The sequence below is a fragment of the Mustela lutreola genome, chromosome 2 (genome assembly GCF_030435805.1).
Source record: "Mustela lutreola isolate mMusLut2 chromosome 2, mMusLut2.pri, whole genome shotgun sequence".
Lineage (NCBI taxonomy): Eukaryota > Metazoa > Chordata > Mammalia > Carnivora > Mustelidae > Mustela > Mustela lutreola.
This window is the reverse complement of record NC_081291.1, coordinates 110160883-110181145: the sequence shown is the minus strand read 5'-3', so window position 1 is coordinate 110181145 and position 20263 is coordinate 110160883. Positions and strand designations below refer to the sequence as shown.

Here is a 20263-nt window from a genome sequence, read left to right as displayed (position 1 = left end):
CTGAAAAAACCAGTGATTGCACAGCAGGAAACCCAACAGGGGACGTGAGAGGCATCTGAAGAGCCTAGCCAGACAAGCTCAGGTTCCCAATGTGACTTGCTTCCCTCTCTTTTACCCTAGCTTCTATATTTATAAATGAATGGAATCTTTTCACTGTGAGAAGTACATGGGGAAGCGCATTCTTGCATCCATTCTGAGCCCAGAAAACAGAAAGCACCTACCATTTGCTAGGTAGTTCCATGCCAGACCCACAATAAAAGGTGACCCTACTTTTAAGGACCAAGCTCATGAGTCACCAGGATCACAGAATGGAAAGAGTTAGAATCTGGCCTAAATTAGGCTTAATAATTTATAGACACAAAGACATTCAATGAGGACCTGATGCTGAGCTCAGCTGACCAAGGCCTCAAGCAGATAGGCTGTGTACACAGTGTTTACAGGAATGTGTACACAAATGTTTACAGGAATGCACCTGTAAACACTTCATTCATTCATTCGATGCCATTCATAAAGTTATGCTGCTGGGCTCAATGTAACCCAGAGCACAGAATCTGTGTTTTGTTGTAAGTTGTAGAGGGGAGAAAGGCACTGTCAGAAGAAGACAGGGCAAGTAAGATGTCCACTGAGGGAGACAGGTAAGAGGCAATGCGTGTCTGCACTGAGACAACAGAATCAGAGACACACCACAATTTAAACTAGAGGTAAGAAAAGTGTGTCTGGGTTCAAGGAGGGTAGGAGTTCCTGAGGACAACCCTAAGTTTCTCAAAGATTGTGGTGTCATTTGGCAAGCTGAGAAAATGGACAAGAGAATGATCAGGGAGAAAATAAGGAACTCCATCTGAGCCAGTACAATTTGAAGTGCTTGGGTCTGAAGTTGAGGAGAAAGTTCTGGAATGGGAACACACAAGCCATAGGAATAGGAGGCACTGATGATCAGGAGTAGATGACACCTTGAAGAGAGAAGGGCTAAATGGAGGCCTCCGTCTCCCCTTGGCCCTTCCCCTCAAAACGCAATGTCTAGCAGCAGAGGGCACCTACTTTAAAAGTTGCTCCTTGGCCAAAAGGATTTAGAAAGAAAAAAAGAAAGATCATGAAGAAAAAAAAAAAAAAAGTCAGCTAGCTGTAAGACACGTTTCTGCTTGGTTTTTGTTTTCTTTCCAAAACATTATACAACTCCTCCTTTTAGCTTAACCAGGTAACTACACAGGGATTCAAGGAGCAATGGTGACTGCCCACAAGACCACCATACCAGTGAGTTGGGGCCATACATATCTAGTCAGCTACATCCCTAAGTCTAGAAAAGGAAGAAAAGGGGCATGCCTAGGGTCATAAGAGGGCATCTCATGTTTTCTTTACATTTTTTTTAATTTGTTCCAGGAAAGAAAAATCTCAGAAGGTTTCATAGACATTCTAACAGTGTCAGAATGGAATGTTCTTCCTCTCCCCACTCTTTTCATCAAAATGGAGGAGTTACAACAGTGGAAGATTGGAATGTTTCCGCATGACTTTCTCAGGAGTTGATCAAGAGTCAGAACAAAGCCAGAAGCCACAGTCTTGGTTTCTTTTTAATGGCAAGGTTTCCCTAAGTCAGGAGAAATGATGACACACACCCCAAGTTTTCTGTTTCAGTAATTCCCCCAGCAGTGGTCTAAAAAGCCCTTCATTAACAAGATGATGCCCCTGAAGCAAGCAAGGTAAACAGCAGATGCCTACATTCTCTACCACAAGCTCCTGAAGACATACAAGCTTGAGGCACACGAACATGTGTGTTTTCTTTCCCCCAACACCCTCCAATCTCCATGTTTTCTCACATAAAGGTAGAGCTTGTAAGGCATTGCCCATCCTGGTCTCAAATCTCTGGCCCTGAGGTATGAAAACACAAAACTGATCACATTCCAGTTCTACCTCTGCTGTTTACTAGTTACAGACTTGGACAATGTCCTCCACCTCTGGACCTGTTTCCTCATCTTTCAAGGAAGAGGTTGGGACTAAATCATTTCTAAGATTCATTCTTAGGGGTGCCTGGGTGGCTCAGTTGTTAAGCTTCAGCTCAGGTCGTGATTCCAGGGTCCTGGGATCAAGCCCCACATCGGGCTCTCTGCTCGGCGGAGAGTCTGCTTCTCCCTCTTCCACTCCCCCTGCTTGTGTTCCCTCTCTCACTGTCTCTCTGTCAGATAAATAAATAAAATCTTTGAAAAAAAAAAAAAAAGACTCATTCTTCCTCAATAATGGGAAGGTTCCAATGGCTAAGACCTTTTTTCATCTAAAACATAGTTTTCTGGAAATTAAAGTTTTGTATGATAAAGAATGTGTCTGGTCTTTGTCCTGGGTTCCTGGCACAAAGGTCCTAAACCCTTGGAATGTTCCAAATGATAAAAACACCTTTGTTGTTCATGTGGGCCCTTAAACCATACCTGTATCTAAGTTAAAGCCTCATGACTGAGGCTAGCTGTGCCAGAAAGAACAATATATGAATAGAGGGTTGGGACTCTGAGCCACAGTTCAGGGTTGGGGGCGGGGGGCAGGGGCAGCTAGGAAATCCATCATTCACGTAACCAATGATTCAATCATCATGCCTACATAATGAAACCCTAATTTAAAATCTCCGAGCATGTAGGTTCAGGTGAGCTGCTTCAATATGCCAGGAGGGTGACATCTCTGATTCCACAGCAACACTGCCAGGAAGCTCCATGTTTGGTTCCCTCTCAGACTTATTTTGTGTCTCTTCATTCGGTCCTGACTTGTATACTTTATAATAAAACTACAACCCAAAGTGCAGTGTTTTCCTACATTCTGTAAGTTGTTGCAGCAAATGATCTAATTCGAAGGGGGTCGTGGGAAACCCCCTGTGAATCTGTAGCCAACCAGCCAGACGTGAAGGTGCCCTGTGGAGTCCCGAACTTGTGACCGGCATCCAGAGTGAGGGCAGTCTTGTTGGAGACGATACCCTTCCCCTGTGAGTTCAGTGTAAATTGCAGGTGGTTAGCATCAGAATTGCAGTGTCGCACGTGATACGTGTAGGGGACAGCAATTGTAATTTGCATATGTCCTTAGACAAATGAACGGGCCCCAAACACCTACAGTGCTCCCTAGCATACAGCTGGTGCTCTGGCCGCAGCAGATCACGAGTGTTACATGGTGACAAGAGCTCAGCTGCTGCGATCCTGTTAGCATCATGCTTATGCTGGTGTGATGAACATGAAAACTGTTTTGAGATGTCAAAGAGGACACACGTATCTGCACCAGCACCTCCTAAAAGGGCTTTAAAAAGAAATCTTTCCCTGCTATATTAAGCAGCTGTTATAAAGTCTAAAAAAAAAAAAAAAAAAAAAAATTCTAGGGGGCAGCAACCATCATTCAGGTGTTGACTAAATCATTCCCTGCCTAATACATCATCGCTTTAACCACTCCTCTGGGGGGCTTATTTTTATCATTCTTAAGCTATTCAAATGTTGGCCATCCAGAAAATTCATTTCTTTTTTTTCCTTCCTACAGGCACAGGGAAAAGAATTGAAATCACTGACACAACTGAGCTAGAATAGATTTAAGAGTATCTTTTTGTTCTAAGGCAAACTCAGTCTCCAAGCTCTTGCACAGTTACAAACATCAGTTAATTGATCACCACTAGAAGAGAAGAGAGAGAATCTGGCATTCTTTTGGGAAAGGTCAAATTAAGTTCCAGAGCTATTCCCATCGTCCATGACTCTCAAAGACCACGATCCTACCTCAGCAATTGTGTCCCTCCCCAAACTCAAGTTTTGAAACCCTAACCCCCAACAGCATGGTGTTTAGAGATAGGGCTTTGGGCAGGTAATTGGGTAGGGTAGGGTCCCTGTGATGAGAGAAGTGTCCTTTAAGAAGACTGAAAGATTTCCCCTCACCATCTGCCCCACTCCACACATCTATCTCTCCATCTCTTCATGCTGTGGCACCAAGAGAAGGCCATGTGCCTATGTAGTGAGAAGGTGATGGTCCACAAGCCAGGAAGCAGGGCCTCACATGACGAAATCTTGCTAGCGTCTTGATCTTAAACTTCCAACCTCTAGAACTCGGAGGAATAAATGTCTGTTGTATAAGCCACCCAATCTATGGTATTGTGTTAAGGCAGCCCAAGCCAACTAAGGCAGCAATATTCAAACTGTGTGTTCTGTGAGTCTTAGTCTTGCCTTAGGGGTGCTTGCTCTCCATGCACTTGGATTCTGAATCAGGAGGTCCACGCTGAGTCCCATAAACCTGCACGATTCAAACTTTCTAGGTAATCCTAACAAAGGTGATGCAAAAACACTGAGAAACCCTCTGCATTGCTTCTCCCCATAGGTCAGCACTGGCACACTATGGCACATCCTATCCACAGCTGACTGAGATGATGGAGCTAAAATGGAAACACACATCAGACCCAACCAGATCTGCTGTATGATGTTGGTGAGCAGTGAGTAATCATCATGGGTGATTTGTTATAAAAACTGATCAAAGATTTCTCAACTCTGCCCATGCCAATCAAGACCAACTGATCAGGGTTTGCTTTTTCATTTGGAAAAAGGTCAAGCAGCTGTCTGTTTGCTTTTTTCTCTCCAGGGCCATTTTAGGAAGTTCATCTGCTCTAAACAGCTGCTCACAAGTTGAACTGATCCTTGCAGAAAAATGGCTGTGGGACCACACTCCAGAGGTGACATATGTTAAACTATTTCCCACTTTCTGCTTTCCTTTGATGGAAGAGAAAATATGAAAGGTAATTTCATCTTCCAATGATTTAAAATCAAGGTAAAAAAATGTCTTTGACAATAATCACATTTCCATAAAGTGTTATGTTTATAATTCCCTCTTTTGGGGCATAGTTATGACATACATTTATATAGTACTTTTAATAGGAATCAAAGAACTCCCCTCCCTTATGCATTCAACGTTCTGTAGTTTACAAAGTTCACTTGTATCTTTCATAGTCTGCATGATAATCCTTCCAACAGACAAGGTAAATATCATCCACCCCAGGGCAAGGAGTATTACACCTAGACACGAATGAGCAGAACAGCCTGAGTTCAAATCCCAGCTCTTCTGGTTACTTGCTATGTGTCCTTGGGCAATTTCCTCATCTCATCAGTTTCCTCAGCTTCCTCATCTGCAGAATGAAAATAATAGGGCCCATCTTAAAGTGTTATTCTAAACTAATAAAGTGTCTGGCACATAGTTAGCACTATTAAAAAGTATGTGAAATAAAATTAAATTCAGCAAGCACTTGAGTATTTATAACATGGCAGATCCGAAATGAGAATGTGAGGATAGGACATGTAAGCCATTGTCTCTGACCTCAAGGAGCTCCCAGGGCAGGGAAGCAGAAGATTTCACAAATACAAGACAACTTCTTCGTTAGCATGAGAGAAGAGCTGGAACATCATGGACCAGGGGAAGGGAAGAATATGAGATGGGAGCAGGCACCACGGCAGGGCACAGTACTAATGATGGATTCTAATAAGTACTAAATGATGACCAGGAATCTAATAAGGAAAACTGGAGGGACATGACAGGGAAGGGTAACTGTTCAGGCAGTATGTGTGAGCAATAACAATACTGCCATATCTTCAGTTCGTGTTATCTATACAAAACCTGTGTTAAACAGTTTACCTACATTATATTGAACCCTGGCAATAGTACTTCAAGGTTGGGCTCACTATGATTGTTTTCAAAATGAAGAAATTTTGGTACCTGGGTGACTCAGTCAGTTAAGCATCAGACTCTTGATTTTGGCTCAGGTCACAATCTCAGGGTCGTGGTATCGAGCCCTATGTCAGGTTCCACACTCAACACTGAGTCTGCTTGAGAGCCTCTCTCTCCCTCTTCCCTTCTCCCTGCTTTCTCTCTCTCTCTCTTAAATAAATGAATGAAATATTTAAAAAAGGAAATGAAAAAATTGAAGCTTAGAAAAGCTACAGTCTATTTTTCTAGAATATGCCATAAGTGATAAAAACCCGTCTGTCTCCAAGAATGGAGCTTTTTTTTTTTTTTCTCTCTCTCTCTCTACTCTGGAGCTACACGGGCTGTTTCTCAGGCACTGCTGTATCCTAGAGGCAAGTGTGTGGCACAGTCAAATTTTGTGAGGAAAGCAGAGAGTTAAGGAAGGAGCTAGAAAGAGATGGAAGGTAAAGAGAAGGACTTCAACGAGCTGGTTTTGTTTTTAAATAGGATATACTTGACTGTGTTGCTACGCTGAGAAGTCAGCAGAGAGGATGAAAAACCAGAGACAGAGTACACACTGACGCAGTGTCCCACAAGACATGGAAGGTGACAGGACCTAGGGTAAAGGTTGGTTGGCTTAGAATGAAGGAAAAACTGACTCATTCTGAGCAAGGAAGAGGGAAGAAAGGCACAGCTAGCGGCGAGTTCATGTAAAGGAAAGTTGGGACCAGACCGAAATGTAGGCCCTTGTGACCTTATTCAGCAGAGTCACCAGAGTTAGCACAAGATGCCCCTGTCATTCCCTCTCCTGCCAAGGAAGTATCCGGGGTGACTCCACCATTCTCCTTCATCACCTCATGCCCTAGGTACTCTGAATGTGATGCAGCTGTTTATTAAAATATTAACTTACGTTTGTTCTCCTTTTCTTTTGCTATTTGAATTAGGTCACTTATAGTATTTCCTTGACTCAGGGATTTTCTGGTGAGGAAAACGGGAGCTGTCTGAAGATCCTAGCTCTTGGAAAAGAATGAAGTCATTGAGGATATTATGAAAGGGGCCCCTAGAAATATCTAGATGGGAGGGGGGATTTTCCTTGGGAAAAATTAAAGACATTTGGAGGCAAGTGCTGAGTGGAATTAGGGTGGGGGCGGGCAGCAGCGTTCTGGAAAACAGAACCCCAGAAAAGAATAGGTCTTGGTAGCAATAAAGACGCTCATGCCCCAGACATGACCCATACTCTGTGATAGTGGTCAATGACCGTCAATGCTCAGAGGCTCATAAGACCCACGTACGACCTAGATTCCACCTGGAAAAGGCCAAAGACCCAATAATGAATTTAATAGGCATAGAGAATCAAAGTCATATTTAGGCTGATTTAATTGAAAGAAAATAAAGGCATATTTCTTTTGCCTCTGAGTTAATAGGTTACAAGCCACATTTAGTACATTGTTCATTTGCTGCTCCAAATACAAACCTAACATTTTCATCTTGTGTCTCTGCTCACACTGTGACTTTCCCTACTCTGGAGATTCTGAATGCCCAGAGCCTACCTTCTGTCCAGAAAGAATACAAAAGCCCACCCCCGCCAAAGGGTTGGGACTTTATTCTTTGAGTGGGAAGAGGAATGTCCCTTTCTCTCCCTCAATAGTGTGTCCTATTCACGTATGTGCATTCCATTAACCCACAGGCCTTAAGAGGACCTCATTCATTACTGAACCCTTCCTACCGCCTACTACAATGAAATTCACACACACAGTAGGTTCACCACAAGTGAATCATTTGTCACGGAACAAACCATCTAATAAAATGTGAAGATTCAAGTTGAGATGAGTGAGTTTTAATTACTCAAAGAATTATAGCTCAGGATCTATGAGTCACATCTTCAAAACTCTGTTAGAATTTTCCTTCACCCAAAGCATGATCCCTATAGATAAAGCACCATTTTACCCATTAGGTTCAGTTTTACCTATCAAGTCAATAATTCAGCAAACGATGAAGCACCCACTTTCTGAGTCTCATCTAAGGGACATCTAGGCAGAATTTTATATCCTTAAGATGGAAGTGCTAATATTTTCAAGACCATAGTAAACCATGAAGAATGGTGGCCAGGAACTCTACAGACAGAAGAGAATTTTATACACGTTTTTTCTGTGGTACTAAACTAAGCATCATCTGTTCTCTTATAATCATCAGAAGGAGTGGAAAAACCCATTTGCACTCATGAGAATGTCCCTGCTATGTTCCCTTCATTGTCTTGTTCAGAATTTTTACCCCTTTCTTTTAACGAAGCTGGGAAGTTTTTGCAGAGAAGCCCAGTGCAAGCTACTGATGCCAGCAATTCTTATCAGATTCACTCATTGTTGGCTCCACATGAGCAAAGATACATAGTTTTCCAAGGTGTCCGCATTCTAGAACTAATAAGCAGAAAAAGAAGGGGCCCAAGGTAGCCGATGAAGAAAATATGAGAAGGAGATAGTCCAGGCGCAAAGAAGAAGGGTTGCTTTTTTCCCAAAAGCTAGTACATCACAGGTAAGCCACAAAGGGATTATGGTGTGGAAAGAAGCGACTGCAGTTGAGAGATTTCTGGATCAGGAGGCACAAAACCTGGCCATGAGTCCGACTTCACTATCACTCAAGGGCGTGACCTTGCCTCAGTCACCCAACCATGCCAGTCCTGCATCTCCTTACTATAATTAGACATGATTGTCTTATGAACCTTATATCAACACTTCTTAAACTCTAAGGGGCTAAGGGTCTTAGTGAATGCAAATTCTAGCTCAGTAGGTCTGGATGGGACATCCCCTTTATTTATTTATTTGTCTATTTTTTTGTTTGTTTGTTTTATTTATTTATCTGTCAGAGAGGGAGAAAGCACAAGCAGGGGGAGCAGCAGACAGAGGGAGAAGCAGGCTCCCTGCTGAGCAAGGAACGAGAGGCAGTACTCTATGCCAGGATCCTGGGATCATGACCTGAGCTGAAGGCAGATGCTTAACCAACTGATCCATCCAGATGTCCCTCCTTTGCTTTTTTTTTTTTTTTCCTTTTTAAGATTTATTTAAAGAGAGAAAGAGGGAGAGAGCATGCAAGAGAGTGAGTGGGGGGAGGGGCAGAAGGAGGGGAAAAATCTCAAACAAACTCTACGCTCAGCTCAGAGCCTGAGTGAATCTCGATCTCAGGACCCTGAGATCATGACCTGAGCCAAAAACAAGAGCCGGATGCTAAAATCGCATGAGCCACCCAGACGCCCGTGATGGGGGCATGCCTAAGAAGCTTCTGGGTGATGCAAATCTGCTGGTTTGTAGATCTCATTTTGATAACAAGGCCATATAGATTATGGAGACCAAAAGAGGTAAGGGAAAGGGAAATACTGTATGAAGTGTGATGTATTAAAGAAAGCTATTATTATTAGCAAATAACAGGAATAGATACCCTCTCTGGGTCTGCTTCAGTACAGCATTTCCAGGAGTTGTTGCCCCCCACTCCTGAAAATCTGAACCTGTTTTTAAGGGGTTCCCCACCCTCCCCTGCCCATCAATGTATGTATTCTCAATGCAGTCAGTTCCAGCCTGAGGGCTGACTTCTCCCACTGACAGAAGCAGTGGGATTAGCTTTTTTCCAGAAGACAGCAGGCTAATGCCATGATTTAGCAATGTAAAGAATCCTCAAAGGTTACTTCTGTGTGTGTGTTGGGGGGTGAGGGGGTGTGAGGACCCCTGTGGAAAAACAAGCTCCCTTAAAAATAAAATTGGGTATAGATCTCCAACAATTCATAAGTATCCACGGGATCTGCATTGCTTTTGGAAACAGGTACAGACAGAAGTTCACCTCTTGTAAACTTGTTTGCATTTCTGTCTCTGCCTCTAGCAATGTGAGGCTCTTATAACATCAGAAGAGATGTTTACATTTCCTAAGAGGAAATTATTGGCACTGCTCCAAATTTCTGGTATACAAGGGCACTCGCAGGTCAATGCCTGGTCCCACCTCAAAATTCCAGAGCATTCACTGTTAACCCTACAGACTCAAATCTTAATTGTCTGAAGGAACTGGTTATGGCAGAAAGAACCGTACATAAAGGAGAGGGTGGACTGAATTGTCCAGGGGGTGTCCTCTTACATATATGAGATTTAGCCAGTGGTGGAATCTGTTGGTCAAGAGAAATGGGACATGAGGAAGGAGATGTACTACGGCCTCACCAAAACCTCATCTCCAGCACTCTCCTTTCACTGACTCCACAGACCTTCCTGCTGCTCAGCAGAACTGTCAGGTACATTCCCATTTCAGAGGAGTTATATTTGCTATTCCCTTGCTTGCTCATGGCTTTATTCCTTATCTACTTCAGGTCCTTATCCAAATGTCACCTCTTCATTGAGGCCTTCCATGACCTACAATTCAAAGTAAGTCCCTTAGTAGCTTTTAGCATTTCTCTAGGCACATTTCTTGCTCATTTTTCATAGGACTTTTTAATATCTGACATAAAATGTTTCATTCATTTGGCAGTCTCTCCCCTATCACAAAAGACAAACTTCATGAAATTAGGAAATTCTGTTGGTTTTCTTCACTTTTCTCTGTGGACCAGTACTTAGCATATGACAGGGTTCAAGAAATGCTGGCAAAAGAATAAATAAATCTTTTACTCAATTGCCTCATTAATTAATAATGGGGTTTCCAAAGTCTTGAATTTCAGATAGTACAGCTGCTCATCACAACAATACATATGAAGGAGGGTTGCTCGAGATGGCAGCAGAGGAAGATCCTGAACTCACTTCTTCCATGGACATACCAAATCTACAACTATATACAGAATTATTCCTTCTCAAAAAGACCTGAAAACTAGTTGAACAGCTCCTCCACACAAAGGATAAAAGGGACACCTCGAGATAAGCAGGAGAGGCAGACATGGTCTTGCCAAAAAAAATTCCTGACACAGCAATGCACAATCGGGATGTTCTCACAAATACAGAGCTTCTACCTGAAGAGACCCCCATCATGACCCATGTTAGGCACCCAGCTCTTAGGACCAGCACCAGAATAGAAGCTGCCAGAACATCTGGCTTTGAAAACCAACAGGGCTTATGTCCAGAGGACTTAAAAGACTGCAGGGAACCAAGATTCTGCTCTTCAAGGGCTTGCACAGACTCACCCCAGGACCAAGCACAGAGGCAGCAGTTTGAAAAATGCCTAGACCGTATTGTGAAGGAGACTCATTTGCTAGTCATAAAGCATCTGCCAGAGGGGCAGGGACATGTTGGGACTCTTCTCGAGGACAGAGATGCTGCTTGACACCATTTTTGTACTCTCCCACTGCCTTGTTTGTGTCAGTGGGACATGCAGTCACAGCTCCGTTCTGCTGCACTGCTGAAGTTGGTAGGCATGCCTCATCCCTGTGTTTTCCCGCTGATAGGTAGGCCCCAGCTCTCCCACTGCCTTACTAGACCCTGTTGGCATGCACAGTCCACACAGGGAACAGCCCTTGAGCACTTGGCTCTGTGGCCACGGGGGCCTGAGTTTCTGGGCCTCATGGAACTGAAACAAAGAGGCAGTTCTTGGCAGGTGACCCTGACAGGACAGCGTCAGGACACCAGACTGAAACATACTCCCAGTCATCCTTTACAAAGGCCTGTTTACTTGTCCGGGAGCTTTAGCCTAAGGGGCAAGCTTCAGGCTTGCCAAATATCTAGAGGTTATGTACGTGCTCTCAGCCAATAGAGGCTGAGAGAATGTCATCTTTGCATTCTCCCTTACTCCTGCTATAGCTTGCCAGTACCTACAAGAAAAGAGCTTATATACTTGTCCAAAGGCCAGATTTTTACAACTGTCACCAAGATGACACCTCCATGTTGCCCAGCCTGGAAGCCACCAGGGTTTATGACTATGGTCCCATAGAGCAGTATATATTTACATACTTTAAAGGCTACCGTCTGAGGATCTAGCTTCCAATCAGCCTAAAACTAGATACTGGCTGGGATTTCACCCTGTGAAAAACTGATGGGTGTTGGCACACCATCAACAACTAGGACCTATTAAGAATAAAGCAGGCTATTTAGACATTCACAAAGGCTTGAGGATAACCAACCACTAGGGTGAGTTTGAACAATAAAGTCCATCTCCTACACAAAGCAATTCCTTCAAGACTCCAAGTAGCTGTTTTGCCTAATACACAGGAACAAACACAAAGAGTCAAGAAAAATGAGGAAACAGAAATATGTTCCAAACAAAAGAACAAGCTCAAACCCAAGGGGGGGAAAAACCCGCTTTAAAGAGATAAGTAATTTACCTGATAAAGAGTTCAAAGTAATGGTTGTAAAGAAGCTCAACAAAATCAGAAGAATGGATAAGCACAATGAGAACAACAACAAAGAGAAAGAAAATAGAAGAAAGTACCAAACAGAAGTCACAGAGCTGAAGAATACAGTGGCTGAAATGAAAAATACAGTGGAAGTGTTTAACAGCAGACTAGATGAAGCAAAAAAAAAAAAAAAAAAGGATCATTGATCTGGAGATCTGGAAGACAGGCAGTAGAACTTACCCAAACAGAGCAACAAAAAGAAAAAAGAATTTTAAAAAGTGAAAATAACTTTAGGGACTTATGGGACATCAAATAGAAAAACATTCACAGTATAGTGGTTCCAAAAGAAGAGAGAAAGGGGCAGAAAAACTATTTGAAGAAATAATGGCTGAAAATTTCCCTACCCTGAGGAAGGAAACAGACATCCAGATCTAGGACACCCAGAGAGTTCCAAATAAGTTAACTCCAAGATATTCACTTCAGAACACACTGCAATTAAAATGGAAAAAGTTAAAGAGAGAATCTTAAAAGTAGCAAGAAAAAAATAACTTGTTACATACAAGGGAACCCCCATAAGATCATCGCCAGATTCTTTAGCAGAAACTTCGGAGGCTGGAAATGAGTGGGGATGATATATTCCAAGTGTCAAAAAGGGAAAAACTTCCAATCAACAATATTCTGCTTGTTAAGGTTATCATTCAAAATTGAAAGGCTCATATTTTCCCCACTAAACAAAAGGTTAAGGAGTTTATCACCACAAAACGGGCCTTACAAAAAATGGTAAAGGGACTTCTTTAAGCTGAAAAGAAAGGATACCAACTAGAAACAAGAAAACATGAAAGTAAAAATCTTGCTGGTAACAGTAGTGGATTAATCACTTATAAAGCTACTCTAAAGGTTAAAGGATAAAAATAGTAAAAATAACTCTAATAACTAGTTAAGGGATAAACAAACAAAAAAAAGGTATAAAATGTGACATTTTTAAATGTGCTCAAACTTAACGTGCTATTAACTTAAAACATATACAGTTTGTTGAATGTGAGCCTCGTAGTAACCACAGAGCCAAAACCTAGATATAGAAAAGATAATGAGAAAGGAAGGTAAGCATTACACTAAAGAAAGTCATCAGACTATAGAGAAAACAGCAAGAACAGAAGAGAAAACAGAAAGGAACTATCAAACAGCCAAGAAACAATGAATGACATGGCAATAAGTACAGATCTATCAAGAATTATTTAAATTTAAATAGACTAAAGTCTCCAACCAAAACACACAGAATGGCCAAATGGGTAACAGAAAAAAGACAAGACCCATCTCCATACCATCTGCAAGAGACTCACCTCAGATGGAAGAACACATACAGACTGAAAGTGAAGGAACAGAAAAAGATGTTTTATGAAATGGGAATCAAAAGAAAACTGGGGTATTTATACATGTATCAGATAAAATAAACATGCAAATAAAGACTGTAAAATAAAAAAATAAAAGACAAACATGGGCATTACACAATGATATCATTTGTAAGAAAATATAACATTTGTAAATATTTATACACTAAACATTGGAGCACTTACATATATTAATTAATTAACAGGCCAAAATGGAGAAATTGACAGAAATATCACTATGGTAGGAGATTTTAAAACCCCCTCACATCAATGGTTGGACCATCCATACAACAAGGAAGCAATGGTCTTGAACAACGTATTAGACCAGGTGGACCTAATAGACACATATAAAATATTCTAACCAAAAGCAGCAGAATACACATTCTTCTCAAGTGCACATGGAACATTCTCCAGGATAGAACATATGTCAGACCACAAAACAAGTCTCAATAAATTTAAAAAGGTTAAAATCATATCTAGCATCTTTTCTACCCACAATGATATGAAACTGGAAATCAATTAGAAGAAAACTGGAAAATCACAAATACGTGGGGTTAAACAAAATGGTACTGAACAACCAATGAGTCAACAAAGAAATCAAAGGAAATTTTAAAAATATATAATTTGAAACAAATGAAAATGGAAATATAACATACCAAAAGCTATGGGATATAGCAAAAGCAGTTCTAAAAGGAAATTTCATAGTGATACAGGGCAATCTTAAGAAACAAGAATATCTTAAAGAAACGATCTATCTACCTAAAAGAACTGAAAAAAGAATAAACGAAGTGCAGAGTTAGTAGAAGAAGGAAAAAATGAATGTCAGACCATAAATAAATGAAATAAAGACAAAAAGACAGTAGGAAAGATCAATGAAATTAAGAGTTGATTTTTTAAAAGATAAAATTGACAAAGCCTTAGCTAGACTACGGAGGAAAAAAAAAAAAAGAGAGGGGGCTCAAATAACATCAGAAGTGAAAAAGAAAGTTATAATTCATACCAAAAAGAAACCCATAAAAGATCAAAAGACACTATAATGATTAATTATATGCCAACATACTGGACAACCTAAAAGAAGTGAAAAAATTCCTATAACGAATAATCCTCTGAGATTGAATTATGAAGAAATAGAAAACCTGAATAAACTTTTCACTAGTGAAGAGACTGAATCAGTAATTCAAAAACCTCCCAAAGTATAAAAGTCTAGGAGCAGATGACTTCACTGGTGAATTCTATCAAAGATTCAAAGATTTAATAATTATCCCTCTTAATATCTTCCAAAAATTGAAGGGGAAGAAATATTTCCAAATTCGTTTTATGAGGCCATCATTACCCTGATATGAAAACCAGACAAGGATACCACAAAGTATGAAAATTACAGACCAATATCCCTAATGAATATAGATGCCAAAATTCTCATAAAAAATTAGTAAACTGAATTCAACAATACATTAAAAGGATCATGTAACATGATCAAGTGGGACTTATTCTAGAGATGCAAATCATTCAACATCCACAAAGGAACAGGATATATCACATAAACAAAATAAAGGATAAAAATCATATGATTATCTCAACAGATGTAGAAGAAATTTTTGACAAGATTCAACATCGATTTATGATAAAAACTCTCAGTAAAGTGGGTACAGAGAAAACATAATATAATAAAGTCCATGTATTACAAACCCACAACTCGCATCATACTCACTCAACAGTGAAAAGCTAATAAAAGCCTTTCCTTTAACATCAGAAATGAGACAAGGATTCCCATTCTCACCACTTCTATTCAACCTAGTATTGGAAGTCCTAACCAGAGCAATCAGGCAAGAAAGAGAAGCTAGAAAGGAAAAAGTAAAATAGTCACTATTTGTGGATGACATGATTTTATATATAAAAAACCCTCAAGATTCCATAAAAAATGTTGGAACTAACAAAAAAATTCAGTTAAATTGCAGAGGACACAATTGACATAAAAAATCTGTTGTGGGCACCTGGGGGTTCAGTCAGTTAAGCAATTGCCTTTGGCTTGGGTTGTGATCCTGGGGTCCTGCGATGGAGTCCCATGTTGGACTCCCTGCTCAGCAGGGAGTCTGCTTCTCCTTCTGTCCCTCCCCCTGCTCATGGGTGCTCCCCTCCCTCTTTCTCTCTCTCCTTCTCTCTCTCAAAAATAAATAATTAGAATCTTTTTTAATAATATATAATATCAGAAGGAGATTTTAATAAAATCTCCTAATATTATCAGAAGGAGATTTTAAGAAAATAATCTTGCTTACAATTTCATCAAAAAGAATGATATACCTAGGAATAAGTTTAACCAAGGAGGAGAAAGGCCTGTACACTGATAACGATGACACTGATGAAAGAAGCTGAAGGTGACACAAATAAATGAAAAGACATCCCATGCTCATGGACTAGAACAATTAAATCATTAAGATGTCCATATTATCCAAAGCAATCTATAGATTTAATGCAATCCCTATCAAAATTCAAATGGCTTTTTTCACAGAAAAGTAGAAATGCAATTCTAAAATTGCTATGGAACCACACAATAGCAGAAGCTGTTTGGCCTGAATAAACTGAGTATTTGGCCTGAATAGCCAAGCAATCTTGAGAAAGAAGAGCAAAGCTAGAGGCGTTAAGCTCCCTGATTTCAAGCAATTCTACAAAGCTATAGTAATCAAAATAGTATGGTACTGGCATAAAAACACAGACAAAGATGAATGGAACAGACCAGAGAACCTAGAAATAAATCCATGTTATACATGGTCAATTGATCTATGACAAAGGAGGCAAGAATATATGTGGAAAGGATAGTCTCTTCAATAAATGGTGTTGAGAAAATGAGACAGCCACATGCAAAAAAAAAAAAAAAAAAAGAAAGAAAGAAAAGAAAGAAAAAAAAAGAAAAGAAATTAGATTAATATCTTAAACTATATGCAAAAATGAACTCAAAATGGATTAAAGATTTACATTGAAATGTAAGACCTGAAATCATAGAACTTCTAGAAGAAAACACAGGCAGTAAACTCCTTGACATCAATCTGGGCAATGAATTTTTTTTTTTTTTATCTGACTCCAAAAGCAAAGGCAACAAATGAAAAAATAAACAAGGGGTACTACATCAAACTAAAAACTTCTTCACAGCAAAGGAACCCATCAACAAATGAAGAGGCAGTCTATGGAATGGGAGAAATATCTGCAAATAATAAATGCAACAAGGGGTTAGTATTCAAAATATGTAAAGAACTCATATAATTCAGTAACAAAAAACACAATCTGCTTAAAAAATGAGCAGAGGATGAGAATAAACATTTTTTCCAAAGAAGATTTACGAATGGCCAACAGACACATGAAATGATGCTCAAAATCATTAATCACCAGGGAAATATAAATCCAACCCACAATGGGTTGTATCATCTCACACCTCTTCGAATGGCTATTATCAAAAAGACAAGAAATGACAAGTGTTGCTAAGAATTGGGGAGAAAGGAGAACGCTGTGCACTGCTGATGGGGGTGTACATTTGTGCAGCCACTCTGGGAAACAATGTGGAGGTTCCTCAGAACACTAAAAGTAAAACTACCATATGATCCAGCAATTATACTTCAGGTATTCATGCAAAGAAACTGAAAACACTAATTCAAAAGGATATATGTACCCCTGTTTATCACAGCACTTGGAAACAAGCTAAATATGATGGATGAATGGATGAAGACGTGGAGACGTGCTATCCATAAAGCCCATGGATACTACTCAGCCATTTCAAAGGTATGGAATCTTGCCATTTGTGGCAACATGGATGGATGTTGAGGCTATCATGCTGAGTGAAATAATCAGACCAAAAGACAAGTACTGTATAATTCCATTTATACTGAAGTCTTAAAAACAAAATAAAACAAAATTCAAAACCAGAGAAAAGATCAGTAGTCGCCAGAGGAGAGGGAGGTTGAAGAGTGGGTGAAATGGACAACGGGGGGGTGGGGGGGCCAAGAGGTATAAACTTCCAGTTATAAAATAAATAAGTCATGGGGATGTAATGTATAGCCTGGTGGCCTTAGTCAATAATGTTGTATTGTATATTCAAAAGTTGCTAAGAAAGTACATCTTGAGAGTTTTTATAACAAGAAAAAAAATGTGTGACTTTGTACGGAAACAGATGGTAATGAGACTTCTTGTGGGGATTATTTCACAGTGCCTACACATATCATATCATTGTATTGTGTACCTGAAACCAATATAAATGTATATGTTCATTATACCTTAATAAAACAAACTATAAATGGATTTTTCTAACAAGATTATTTACTTCAAAAGGTAGTGTTCTGGACTGGGAAAGAAACAAAGCTTGTATATCTAAGGTCCATTTATGGTCTGCAGTATATAGCTATATAAATTTATATAGCCCTCTTTCCTAGACTCAGTCTCCACTGTGAAACATAGGAATTACATCAGATTCTTAAGTGTCCTCCGCACACCAACTTTACGTAATAATAAAAGTAAAAATAGCAGTACTTTCATACACAACAATCACAACAAAAACATTTACTGAGCATTAACTGTTGTTATCCTTAAAGGCCATAAAGGCAACTAGACACATAGACTTAAGCTCCCATAGAGCAAGCTTACTACCAAGAGCAAGAATAAGAGGGATACAGATTTAAAGAAAAGTTTAATATTAATCCAAAAGATAGGTTAGATTCCTGCATGGAGCACGAATGATGAATTCTAATATTCCTGCCAACTCTATAATTTACCTTTGGTTCTCTGAAACTTGGCAAAGATGATCAAATAGCAACAGAGACCTTACCACTTTTTTTTCCATCTAGTCTCAAAAGGTGATGGTCGTACCCATTTTACAAAGAGAAACCACACACCTGAATTATTGTCCACAGCTCCTCAGACTATTTATCACACTGTTCTCATTCTTTTAAAATATTAGTCCTATTCAGAAAAAGCCTTTTATGTTAACGCTATAAAGAGAATTACGCGGTATGCAATATCTTCCTTCAACCTGTCTAAAGATATATATGATAACTTTGTCCTAGTTGTTACAAAACTGCCATCACCATCTCCCTATGAAGTCCCAGAACACCTGTGTAACTTGCAAATACTGGGTATTATTTTTTTCCTTCTCATTTCTGGTTTCTAATCCTTACCCACTACCAAATACCAGCCACATATTTTTCCTTTCTGGATTCAGGTTCTACATCTGTCAGATGAGGGGCTGGACAAAATATCATCCATGCCATTTGCAATTTTATCATTTTGTTACACGTCGGTGTTTTCCACAACAAGAAAGTTGGTTTGAACCTCTCTGTCCTTTCCTTTCCCACACAATTTGAAGTCCCAACAAAGAACTGAGGCAGTGGTGATCATGGCTTTCAGAAAACTGTACTTGGTGGGACATTAATAGCACCAATGGGTGTGTAGAATTACCAGCAATAATTGCTCAGTTGTGGTAAGGTACAAGATACCCACTCCTATACATTCATTTCTAGCTTTAAAGAGAAGAGCACAATGACCTAGGATACATCTGAACATCTAACTGCTAATCATCTACAATCAACAGATCTATTCTGCCTTAGCCACTGTTGGCAGAAAGCCACTGATCTGACAGAATAAGCCATCACTTGCAATACTAGGAAAGAGGTGCATTTCCCAATTTATCCCAAGCTTGACCTTCCATCCCAATTACTACTTTAATGTTAAGTAATGACCAACCAAATCCATTACATGTTCGATAATGAAGTCAAGTATTCAGAAGGAGAGCAGAGAGATGGAAAAGCCCCAGCATGAGAAGCAGACCTTGCTGTAAGTTCTCTGTCCACCACTCACTCTCTCCAGGCTCCCAGCTCCTCGGGTGTAGCATAGGGGTTGGTGAGACAATTCCCACATCCTTTGATTCAGTTATGACAGGAAAAATCAACTTAAATCTCTCTGCCCCAAAGTTAACAACAGAACTTAAAGATAACTTGAGAGATCGTTTTATGCAGACACAATAAAAGACAACTTAAAACTCAATGGTCATCAATTCTTGCTTTAAGAAATAATTAAGATGCAGCAAGAATCCCCGTGGCTGAAGCCTTGCTATGCGCCATCACTGCTAACACAGATCCAAAATCCCTCCTTTCCGGACAGAATGGGGAACAACAGTGTTCCTCATAGAATCACTTAGAAGCTAAGTGTAGTAATTTAGCACATTTCCTGAGCTCTCTCTTTTTCAGGTTAAGCAACTTCGATTCCTTACCCTGTCATTAAAGTGCTTATTTCACACACTCTCTCCTCTATTCTAACTAGAGTCTTCTACACTGCAAAGTCTGAAAATGGACACAGTGATTTAACAATATCCTAATAATACAGACTATAACCAAAGATCACATTCACAAACCCAGGAAATTACACTTCTTTAAACAAAAGAAATTATAGCCACAGTTACGGAAATTGAAGATGTGTTCTATTTGATGTGCTGAGATAAAATAAGATTAGAATTTTACTTTGCCATAAAACAAACCTAAGCAAATTCCTATAGCATCATAATAGAAAAATATATTTCATTTTTCAAAGATTTGTCACTGAATAGGAGGCAGAGATGAAGCAATGCCTTCTCAGCACCATATTTCCTCATTTTATGAGTGGAAGTCACTTTGCATATTTGAGTAGATACATTATTAAAAGCATATGGTGACACAAAGGAGTCATGGTCTTCCTTGAGATATTAGCATTGTGCAGTACTAGTAACTTTGAACGTTACATTAATTATTTTAAAAGGTATTCATGGAAAAATACTGTGTGAACCGCAGAACAGAGACTGAGACCATTTTAGAAATCTCTCATATCAAAAGCAGATCTGCTTGCTGCAATCTTCAAGCAGACTCTGGGCTGTAGTCTGGCAGCCAAGACAGTGGTCCAGGAGACCATG

The 20263-nt window shown here is 39.8% G+C and overlaps 1 protein-coding gene across 2 annotated transcripts in view; it reads right to left on the bottom strand.

Annotated features, from left to right (window-relative positions):
• Window positions 1–20263, bottom strand: part of FGF12 (fibroblast growth factor 12) — a 586791-nt gene that overhangs the window by 542984 nt on the left and 23544 nt on the right. The window lies entirely within an intron of this gene.